Below are 10070 nucleotides of genomic sequence, written 5' to 3' on the forward strand. Positions count from 1 at the left end.
AGAGAAAAAGGGGAGAGGCGGAGAGAGAGAAGCCCCACAGCACGCGGCCCAGAGTGTGCCTCGCACGCACCCCACCCCTCCCCCCGCCCACCAGGACAGCTCACAGGCCCCCGCTCAGCTGCTGAGGCAGGAGGACGGGGGCTGGGGCAGGGAATGAGGCTGGAGTGGGGGCTAGGGAACTGGGTATAAGATTGGGACTGGGATTGGAGCTGGGGCGCTTGGGAGCTAGGGAGCTAGGGAGCTGGGGAGCTGGGGAGCTGGAACTGGAGTTGGAATTGGAGGACTGAGGCTGGAGCTGGAGGAGTCCGGCGGGGTATAAAGGAGTGGACCAAGGGAGTGTAGCCGGGGTAGAGAGACTCAGGGAAGGAGGCCCATGACTGACCTCAGCTCCTGCTACGGAAATCATTCCTCCAATTACCCCGTCGTATTCCCCCGGCTCTCGCAGTGCTGGTCTGCAGGCCTTTACGACCTTAGGAAACTTTCTCTGTTGTTTTACTGTGATGACCTCACTGGGGCTAGCGTGCTCCACGGGGCTGCTGGGAAGAGGGGCTGCTACTTGTCACGAGCCACACATGACGTGAGGAAGAGGAAGAGGAGGAGAGGAGGAAGGCGCGGCTATTGTACAGTAGTCGGTTCATCAGTAGTCGTGATGCAGTATACGGGGGGAATGGTGCACACTAACGTACAAGCACGCGCACACAGACACACACACATGCGCACGCACGCGCGCACACACAACACACTTAGCATGTCTTTGGAAACCCTAAACACAAATGTACACAACTCCCACACACACACACACACACATTTACAGTTAGTGAACTGTGTTTGGCAGCCAGGGAGACAGAAGGGGAAGCAGAAACAGGTAATTTCTACTGGCAGCCTTTAGACAGGCTGCTCCAACTCTGGGCCAATCACAATCATGCAAACAATCCATCTCGGCCAATCAAACAGCTCGGTTCAGATTAGGGGCAATTTCAACATTCTTATTTTCACAACTGTACACTGGCTGTGAGCTGGCTGGCTCACAGAGTTCTGATTGATGCCGGTGTTAAAGTCTAAACATACCCAATTAGGGGACTGATTTGAACGTGTATCCAAGTGTCTGTATGCCCACACAAATAAATAAACCAATCAATCTCATTGTCAATCAATAACCTGATTGGCCCGCCTGTCGCACTTAACAGAGACCACCTGGCACTGGCTGTCAAGCTAAATCACTGAGACGGTCTCTCTCTGAGACTGCTGTCAGATCACTAAGGTCTCTCCCTGAGACTGCTGTCAGATCTCTACAGCGGAATCACAGTCATTCCTCACAGGCCATGGGACATGATTAATAGCCCTGGTTCATCACACTGAAACCAGATGTTAACCTGCAGACGGGCCAGCACTCCAGCAGCAGGCCCAGTACCGATAAGAACCAGAACTGAGCCCAGGGCCGCATCCGACGGCAGGCCCACTCACGTCCAGAACCAGGCCGGCATCGAACGGCAGGCCCACTTATGACCAGGACCAGAAACAGCACCAGGCAAGCATCCAGCAGTAGGCCCACAACCAACCAGAACCAGAACCAGAGGGGAGGAGAAGAGAGGAGAGGGAAGGAGGAGAGGAGAGAAGAAGTTAAGAGAGAAGAGGAAATTATTCACGCAGCTAGTGGCAAGGGCTACACACTATGTCCGAGTGCCCAGCCAGGCAGCTGTCGTTGCCTCCCTCCTGGATGAGCTGAACCAGCTTTTAGGCTCGTTTCGAGGTAAGCAACTACACCGACCTCCCGGAGACAGCTCCCAGCACTGCAGACACGACCGACGTACACTTGCAAAGTGGCAGGACCAAACGGAATCCCACTCCACACCGTCCTCGATCACCTGGAGAGGAGGAGTAGGCTATCTATGTGAGAATGCTGTTCACTGACTACAGTTCAGCATTTCACACTGCAGTCCTCGTTAGACTCGACACCAAGCTCTGGGAACTAAGGCTCAACCCCAGCCTGTGTGGCTGGATCATGGACTTCCTGTCGGGCCGAGGCCAGGTGGGGAGGATGGGCCCCAAAACCTCTGCCCCCCTCTGACTCTCAATACTAGCCTGATATTAAGCAGAATTGTCAACTCGATCATCAGTCTGACGGTGTATGTGTTTTTATTACTTATTGCATTGTTTGTATTACTATTTATCTTCTATTATTATTCTGTTGTAACTGCAAGGCTGAGGAGCCAGAACATAAGAATTTTACTCCCTTATACTTGTTATGGCTTGCCCCTGTTCCCCCCCTGCTCTCAGTCCGGACCTCTCCATCCTGCCCCCTGGACCTTCACCCTGCCCCCCGGACCACTCCCCTCTGCCCCCCGGACCACTCCCCTCTGCCCCCCGGGCCACTCCACTCTGCAACCTGGACCCTCCCCCTGCCCCCTGGACCCTCCCCCTGCCCCCTGGACCCTCCCCCTGCCCCCTGGACCTCTCCTCACTACCCCCCAGACCCTCACCCTGCCCTCTGGACCCTCACCCTGCCCCCTGGACCCTCACCCTGCCCCCTGGACCCCCACCCTGACCCCCAGACCCTCACCCTACCCCCCAGACCCTCACCCTGCCCCCCAGACCCTCACCCTGCCCTCTGGACCCTCCCCCTGCCCCCCAGACCCTCCCCCTGCCCCCTGGACCCTCCCCCTGACCCCTGGACCCTCCCCCTGACCCCTGGACCCTCCCCCTGACCCCTGGACCCTCACCCTGCCCCCCAGACCCTCACCCTGCCCCCTGGACCCTCCCCCTGCCCCCCAGACCCTCACCCTGACCCCCAGACCCTCACCCTGACCCCTGGACCCTCCCTCTGCCCCCTGGACCCTCACCTGCCCCCTGGACCCTCCCCCTGACCCCCACACCCTCACCCTGCCCTCTGGACCCACATCCTTGACCTCTCAGTCCCTTTCCCCCATGCTCACCCCCTGCTCCCGTTCGGGAGCCTTGCTACTCCCTGTGACTCTTAATCCTGTTGTCATAAACAGGATTACATTCTTAAAAACTCTTAAACACTTTAAGAAATCTGAGTGTGAAGCAGGAAAACAGAATTGGTTTAAGGAGTTGGCACATGAGTTTCAGGTTGTGCACATTGCGTCCCAGTGTTAGGGTGTACACAATAGAGAAAAACTGTAAGCCCTCATGTTTTCCATGGTCTTTACCGGCTCATTGTTCGCTGCTGGGTTGTAGGAGAGGAGAAGACAGGAGAGAAGAAGACAGGGGAAGAGAGGAGGGGAGAGTAGAGGAGAAGAGAAGTGAGGAGAGGAGAAGACAAGAGAGGAGATGGAGGAGAAGAGAGGGAAGGAGGAGAGGAGAAGAGAGGAGAGGAAGAGAGGAGAGGGAAGAAGGACAGGAGAGGAAGAGAGGAGAGGAGACAGCTCTTCTGATGTTCTAGATAGAAGCATTTAAAAGTAAACAGAGAGGCTGTTCATCACTCAACTCGCGTGACTCCACCCTAAGGAATGATCTACTGAGTAGAAACCTTGGTGAACCATAACAACCCGAGGTGTGCAAGAGAACCACTGTCTTTGTCCACTTCTGTCAGTATTATTCCATTAGTCAGCACTTCTATAAACATTCTTAGGCGTATGTCAGCTTCTGCTGTCTACTGGAAACAAGCAGAAACAATACAGAGAGATGGGAGGTGGTGAATCTGTACAGTGTGTGTGTGTGTGTGTGTGTGTGTGTGTGTGTGTGTGTGTGGGGGGGGGGGGGGGGGGGGGGGGGGGGGGGGGGGGGTGAAGAGAGAAGAGAGTAAGAAAATTAGCCCTCTATTCTCGTTAGACTGAGTCACTGTACAAATGATAGTCAGAGCCAGAGACAGTCAAATGGTCCAGGGTGTGTGTGTGTGACAGAGAGAGAGAGAGAGAGAGAGAGAGAGAGAGAGAGAGAGAGAGAGAGAGAAAGGAGGAGGATCCCAGCCACCCACCCCGGTGCTTCCACTGGTCAGAATGACTGCATGTCTGGATAAACAGCACCATAGCCAGACCAGACAACACTGACCAGTCCGCTCACCGCTGCTCTGTCTGCGAGATACGGGCTTCTGTGGTCTGGCCAGAGGCAGAGGGAGTGATCCGTGTGTTTGTATGTGTGTGTGTGTGTGTGTGTGTGTGTGTATGTGTGTGTGTGTGTGTGTGTGTGCATGTGTGTCCGTTATGTGGTCATGTGAGTTTTGTGTGTGTGTGTGTGTGTGTGTGTGTGTGTGTGTGTGTGTGTGTGTGTGTGTGTGTGTGTGTGTGTACAGTATGAAACAGGGTCTATGAGCAACCCAGAACAGCTGAAAATCAGTAGTGAATATGAGAGGTTTCCACTCAGGTCCTCTCCCTAAGCCCTGGAAGAGAGATCCCCGTGTTTTCTGTGCCATGACATCATTATGGATAAGACAGACTCCATAGGCAATACTTCAATAATATTATTTTTACCATTTTAACAAATGCTGTGTGAACATTTCAATAACGCCTCGATTCTCAAAAAGATTTTCTTACCCCAAGATTTACAGTATAGGAAAATAGCCTCCTGAAAACCCCACACCTCGTAAATTCACCCAGTGAGGGCTTGATAACCCCAGCCCCAAACCCCTTCACCTCCCCAGGGCTGACAGTAGCCAGCCGCAGGACTGGCACTGGTCTGGACTGGTCCCTTCTGTTGACTCCCCGCAAGGAGAGGCTCGAGTATTACGGTAACATTTGCTCCGATCTGACACCACCAGGGATGTAGAGGGGTAGAGAGAGAGAGAGAGAGAGGGGGGGGGGGGGGGGGGGGGGGGGGCAGAGGGATGGAGGGAAAGAGAGAGAGTGTGTGTGTGTGTGTGTGTGTGTGTGTGTGTGTGGTGGTGTGTGTGTGTGTGTGTGTGTGTGTGTGTGTGTGTGAGAGAGAGAGAGAGAGAGAGAGAGAGAGGAGAAGAGCTTATAGTGTCAGAGCTTGAGACCACAGAGCTGGAGACATGTGTTTGTTTTCCATGGCTATAGCATGTCAGCTGACATAGCACGGGAAGGAAGAACCAGACTGAGGCATGTCCAGAGGGGCTTCACAAATAAATCTGTCACTCGTCATATTAGTTGATCTAACAGTGGTGGTCGTATCAATGTCATGTGACAGACTCAATTAAGGAAGTGGGAAGAGAAGGCAGGAAGTGACGGCCTGAAAGACAGATTTGTGAATGGTTAGTTGACTTGACTGTACCGGGCATCAGTGAATGCCTTGCTGAGGCATTTTATTTCACTTAAAGTGTGTTCATTATATTTAATACATCTTGTTTTATTACATTGTTTCATTGCAAAAGAAGTATAGCGCTTGAAATGTGCTTAGCTGCACATGGCGGAAAATCACAGCGTAGGCAGTGAAGTCGACATCCAAATCTCAATCAAACAAGTCACAGTTCGATCAACCCTAATTGAAAACACCCAAGGAAAAAAACAGCCATTAAAGGGGCCAGCGTTTATGAGTTCTGGTAATAATACAGGCATAAATGGTTCCCTGACAAGTGGGACTATTCTCCATACAGTTCCACATTAGCCTCTATCCAGAGCTACATCCACTATAACTCAGTACAATGGGGAGGTAATGGATGGAGGGCTTGGCTGTAAGATATGCAGTCTCTCTGGGTGTACTTCTCTTTTAATGGTCTGTTTGATAGATGGTCCCTTCTTCCGAGACCCACAACTCCCCCAGCAAGTAGAGAGGGAGAGGGGGATTAGACAGGGGGAGGAGGGCTGGAGAGGAGGGATGTGGAACACTGAGCGTGTGGAGAGATGGAGAGATGGGAGGCGTAGAGGATAAGAAGGGTTTAGGGAGGTAGAGGACCAGGGAGAAGGACAATGGGTGGCTCACATAGCCCATGTCTTTTACACATGATCTATCTCACAGAGTGCCAGCCCATTCACTCAGGCCCGCAGACAGTCTGACTGAGTCTTGAGTCTAGACACCCTCTCCTCCTACAGGTACATGTGTGAGTGAGAAGTGCTTCACAACGCGACCTCCACTGGACTAAACAAAGACAGATACAACAGCCGAAACACTTTTACACAGTTTATTTTGACAGTGGATCGTTTCGTAATAGTTCCGCTTATTTTGAACTTTGAAAGTTTTTTTTCTGTCTGTTCAACCTGTCAAGTCGCAGGGAAAAACTCTAAGGCCCAATCCCCCCCCCCCCCCCCCCCTTAGCCCTAGACCTTGGCCCTACCCCTACATTTTGCGCGTTCACGCGTAGGGTAGTGTTTCCCATTCCTTTTATCTTCTTGGGCTAGAGGGCATATCGAAGGCTAGTGGACGTTCAAACAGCCCACCAAAACGAGGGTTTTCAGATGCTGACTTGAAACCGAGGGGTAGATGAAAACTCACACAACGCTTTGCGAACCGAGGCAGTGATATGAAACTTAAGCTGAATCCCAAATCGCGCACTTAGGCGAAAGTGCAGAGCACTCGCGGCCTTGTGGCCTTACATGCGCGTTCCCGCTAAGTCCACAAGGGCTCAGGGTAGTTCCAAAACGGAATTGCTAGGTCCACAAGTGCGCCACGCCGCCATTTTGCGCACTTTAACCGCACTTACCGAAAGTCCGCAATTTCACGGACTTAGGAGCAGAAAATACCCACAGCCCACCGCGTCTCATGTGACACAGTGCTCGAGTGCATCCGAGTCATGATTCGAGTGCATCACACATAAATGATGACATTTGCAGATAACACAACATTTATCTTGAAATCCACATGCTGCAAACATACCCCACCCAACCTAATTTTTTAATTATTATTAAATTAAAACAGACGTCAATCGGTCAATTTGCAGAGCTGAAGGGAGCGTCAGAGCAGCCTCTGCGTCGGAGGAACGCGGCAGCCAATGAAAACGAAGTGGGAGGGGCATTGAGCGAAACTGGAAGTGCTGTCCCATTTAATTCACGGCCCTGCACCCTCTGGCCCTTCCAGCTGACGTCAATTAAGTGCTCAGGCCTCAGGCCACAAGTGCGAGGGGCCGCAAGTGCGGGTTGCGCACTCAGATTGGGATTCAGCGATAGCTGCCGGTGCTGTGAAAAAATATGGGAAAGAAGCCCGATATCTTCGCAAATAAACACTCAGAAAATCTGTGGAATAGCTTAGTTTAAAGTAGATGCAAAGGAACATGTCATTGGATCGTTATGACACGCATTTCAGGAAAAAAAAAAAACGCTATTCACGATGTCAACTGCATTTCACTGTTAGTGTAACAGCATTTTGATGTTCCAGTAGGCTACGGTGCAATGTTGAATCTAATCTAATCAATAGAACTTTGTGTAAACAACTATTTTTGAGTGACAGTTGATTCCATGCCCCTTTCATGAAGTCCGGAAAATAATCTAGTAGCATTTTTTCTGCACTTCTCTGCCCGCCTGATATCAGTGCATTTCTATGGGCAGGACTAACGTTAACAGCCGATGAATAAACATGCTTCCTGGCTGTACAATTGATTAATCTGTCCTGTTCTGTCCTGAAATTTGGTCAGATTTGTCACTATAATAATAGTAGTCATACTTTAACATCACAGGGACTCCACAGAAAATAAAAACTAATAAAATTCTGATTGAAGACGTAACGAGTGGCGTCCCATTTCTTAGGTAAAGATTTCAACCCCTATCCCTTGTGGCTCCGTTCTGAAGGGCTACTACCCATTTGAGGGCACTCCAAAACTAGGGGCTAGGGCTAAGGGGGAGTATTGGGATTGGGCCTAAATAGAGCCATGTTAGGTTCTCTGGTTGTGTCTATAGGGGAACTCTAACAAGAACCCTGTAAGAGAAGCCTCTGAAAAAATGTTTTGGTTACAGGTAGAACTATTTCTTAAAGCAATGGTTCCAGCTAGTACCCCTTCGCCAAAATGGTTCTACCACAAACTCAAAAAGGTTTGTAAAGAGTTTTTCAGAGGGTACGCTTGATCCTAGTTGCGTGTCTGAAACTAAATATGACTGCTTCCATATTCCTAAAACACTTCCTGGTTATCCCCTGGCAGCCGGTCCCTCAACTATTTCCACATTAGCCTCCATTTCTGAGTCTGACGGCACGTCGCGAAACATTCCACATCTATCCACTTTCCACATCATTCCTGATACATTCCAGACATCACTCTTCCTGGTTCTACATTAGACGCTATCCCTTTGATATGATCCAATGGTTCCAGTACCTCCCATTATACTACACGGTCACCTACACCACTCTCCCTCTCTCTCTCTCTCTCTCTCTGTCCCTCTCTCCTTCTTACTCTCTCCATCACTGTCTCCTTCCCTCACTGTCCCTCTCTCTCCTCTCACTCTCTCTTTCCCTCTGTCCTTTACTTCTTCTTTCTCTGTTCGTCTGCTCTTCTCTCCCCCTCTCTGTCCCTCTCTCTCTCTTTATCGATCTCTCTCCCTCTCTCTCTTTCTCTCTCGGTCTGTGAGAGGCCAATATTGTATCCAGTCCGACATGGACGTTGCAACGCAGCACATTTTATTACATGATTTAATAGTTAATATTTCCTGCTCAGTCCCACCCAGCATCTGAGGGGAACAGAGTGACATCAGACCATAAATCAGCACATGGGGTCTACATAGCCGAAACCTCCACTTAGGACTGGGCCTAGTGTTACACACGCGCACACACACACACACACACACGCGCACACACACACACATACAGTACACATATGCAATATGCTTACGCACGCACGCACGCACGCACGCACTCACACACACACACACACACACACACACACACACACATAAGCATATGCAAACACACACACACACACACATACATACAGTACAAACAGTATGCATATGCACACACACACGTACACACATACCGACACACGGTCTGAAATATATACTGCAGTAAGGCCAGCACTCGCCAAATATCTTGTTGGCTTGTGTTCCACTTAACGCTGCTGACTTTAACACACACAGTATATCACTCAGCTGCCTCACAGCACACAGCCCTGGCTAAGTCAACCCTAACCCCCTCACAGCTCACAGCCCTGGCTAAGTCAACCCTAACCCCCTCACAGCTCACAGCCCTGGCTAAGTCAACCCTAACCCTCACAGCTCACAGCCCTGGCTAAGTCAACCCTAACCCTCACAGCACACAACCCTGGCTAAGTCAACCCTAACCCTCACAGCACACAGCCCTGGCTAAGTCAACCCTAACCCTCACAGCACACAACCCTGGCTAAGTCAACCCTAACCCTCACAGCACACAACCCTGGCTAAGTCAACCCTAACCCTCACAGCACACAGTCCTGGCTAAGCCAACCCTAACCATCAATCAATCAATCAATCAATCAATCAATCAATCAATCAATCAATCATCGCTTTATTTGTATAGCGCATTTCATACCCAGAGGCAACACAATGCGCTTTACAGAGAACAAGGGAGGTGGGCATACGACCCACCCCTACATATTCCAGAGGGAAGCAAAAAAACAGTATCACCCGGGGGCCAGATAAGTGAGCTGTAAAAATTCTTCCCTGACCCCTCTCAACAAGGCGATCAAGCAAGCTCCTGGAGTATGTTTGTCTACCAGCTAAGAACATTTATAAAGCAATAAATTACATAAAATTACACTTTCAGAGAGGCTAAAAACATCATAGGAGAGACATGGCAAACACTGGTGTATGTCTGTGTGTGCGTGAATGTGCCTGGGCCCAGATAGAGGCAGGGGTAGGGATAGGGAGGGGGTAGGAATGAGAAACGGACCCGGGTTAGGGTGAGGGGAGGGGGATCTGAGCCCAGGACTGGTGTATGCCTGTGTGTGTGTGAGTGTGCCTGGGTCCAGGTAGAGGCAGGGGTCGGGGGTAGGGTGGGGGTAGGAAAAGGATATGCACCCGGGTTAGGGTGATAACTCTAACCCTTACAGCACACAGCCCTGGCTAAGCCAACCCTAACCCTAACTATAACCCTTACAGCACACAGCCCTGGCTAAGCCAACCCTAACCATAACTCTAACCCTTACAGCACACAGCCCTGGCTAAGCCAACCCTAACCATAACTATAACCCTTACAGCACACAGCCCTGGCTAAACCAACCCTAACCATAACTCTAACCCTTACAGCACACAGCCCTG

Source organism: Borostomias antarcticus (genome assembly GCF_949987555.1).
Source record: "Borostomias antarcticus genome assembly, chromosome: 18".
NCBI classification, from domain to species: Eukaryota; Metazoa; Chordata; class Actinopteri; order Stomiiformes; family Stomiidae; genus Borostomias; species Borostomias antarcticus.